Raw genomic sequence first — 2,377 nt, forward strand, 5'->3', positions numbered from 1 at the left:
TATATATATATATAGCCCATGAATCAACCAGTAATTTACTTTCACCCAGCACCCTCTGTCATCTAAAATGAGATTAGATAAAATATGTTGTGTCATTTTCAGGAACATCTGTTTTAGAGACCATAAGCCCGTAAGGAAAGCTTAGAAAAAAAAAGTTTAAACATAGTTTCTCAGTACTGATGGATGGCTGCAATAAATAAACTCATTTGAAATAATCACAATGCTCTGTTGTCGCCTCCAACACCTCATTGGACATATAAATTTCTTGTTTCTCTGTGCTTAATTGTCAAAACTCTTTGTCAATAAGGTTGGCTGATGCTTTCGTTTTAACACAACTGTCCTCTAGAGACACATCTGTTTTCGTACAATGTTCCTTTTGTCTTGTGGCCATTTTTTTTCTTCCTGTAACCACATTTATGAAAAGTTTAAAGATAGCGTAGAGGACAAAGTGGTTCACAGTTTCATCTTTATCCTTTTAATCACATTTTTGTTTTCAATTTTGGACTTTTCCCAAATTATAGGGACAACACATTTTTTTCTGCTTTGTTCCCGCTACTGTAAATAAAAGTGTTTTATTAAAAATGGGGGAAAATCTATTACAGTTTGATCCAAGTTAAAAATCCCCTCATCTGTGTCACTATCACATTACACTACTTATCAGATATAAATCAGCTATCTGGAAAAGCCACATGGTAATCTTGCAAAAATATTTTTTTAGTAAATCTCTGCAACAAATCATTATTACAGCACTGGAAACAGATATCAACATATACAGTTCCTGTTTGTCTGTGTTCTAACAGCTCTTCAGCGATGAAGAGGAAGGATTTCAGTGCAGTTCATAAATTTTCACAAAACTCATGTTACAGGAAAAGCTCAAGTGTTTAAAAAGTAATTGTTTTGGAGATCCAGCTGTGCTGACTTACTGAACCATGGTTAATTCCTCCTCCTTTGATGGTAAGTTAAAATGTCTGCTGTGTACTGTTTATTGTGTTTGCATCAGGGTCAAGAATGTAGGTCTTTTGCAAAATACACAGAGGGCATTTTTATTTTATTTTTCCACTTTGCTTCTCTGAAACATTAACACTGTGAGATAATAAAGAAGAACAGAAAACTGATGAACATATTTACTGTAATCTAGCAGCAGATCAGGTATTAATCTAATCAAACTGTCCAAGATGTTCATCACCTCTGGTAAAATAGCTGCTAAAGGCTCCACCACCCAAACCGATGACTCTAATCACAATAAAATGAACATGAAATTAAAACATTCTGTGTTTAAATTTATTGAGCTACACAATCTAAGTGTAACTTTCAATCTAATCTCAGAGCTTTAAAGAACCGTCACACAAAAATACCTTTTTTTACTTTGACTGTGTTCACATTCCTTTCAATCTGATGACCTGGGCAATCATTCTGATTTGTTTAAGGTTACTTTGTCTTTTTAGGTGCAGATCTGTACAGATAGTGAGAAAAGTAAACTGCCAGCGTTAATCGACTCATTACGCCTCGGGGCAGAAATACAATCTCCAGCAGATGTGTTGGAATTTAAACCCCCTCTCTTATCTGTCAGAAATCAAACCAGTAAGAGGTTTTGATGTTTGGAGCAATTAAAACCTTCTCCAAAGTTCTGCTTTTAGTAGAATAATAAACACTCTAATGCAGTATATGAAAACTCCCTTTGGGTGTCTTTTAGTAGGTCAGTAAAGACAAAGTTTGTGTTTCAAACAGTTCTTTTCCTTCTAAAATTGAATACAGCACTGTTTTTCAATTTTAATATAAAGGGATTGAGTAAAAAGGGGGGTATTATGCAAAATTTATTTTATTGTTATTATATAATTCTCTCATCAAAAACATATCTAGAGGGTTGGTTTGACTCATTTATGCATGTTTGAGAAATCCTTGAATCTCCTGTGAAACTGCCTAAATGCTTGCTGGTACAAAGCACCTCCTATTTGTATTTAGCTCCTCCCTGGAGCTCAGTCTGCAGCCAAGCTCCCGCCTTGAAAAAACACTCACAGAGGGAGGATGGAAAACTTACAACAGTGTACAGCTCTATGTGAAAATCTAGGCAGAAATGTGTTGGTGTATCTGTAGAGCAGAGAAAACAACATTTCTGAAAAAGCAGAAAGAACACAAGGGGAAAGCAGAGACCTCTGAACAAACAAGTGTTCAAAATAAGACAGCGATCACCCATCAGCGTTCATCAACCGGTGTTAAACAACAATCAGGCAACGAGCAGAGCGGAGACCTCTGAAGATACTGCCAGCCTGATGAGGAGATGGACTGCAGATGGGAAGGATAATCACCAAGGAAGCAATCAAGAGTTCTCTCTCTCTCTCTCTCTCTCTCTCTCTCTCTCTCTCTCTCTCTCTCTCTC

Source organism: Austrofundulus limnaeus, unplaced genomic scaffold (genome assembly GCF_001266775.1).
Source record: "Austrofundulus limnaeus strain Quisiro unplaced genomic scaffold, Austrofundulus_limnaeus-1.0 Scaffold263, whole genome shotgun sequence".
NCBI lineage: Eukaryota > Metazoa > Chordata > Actinopteri > Cyprinodontiformes > Rivulidae > Austrofundulus > Austrofundulus limnaeus.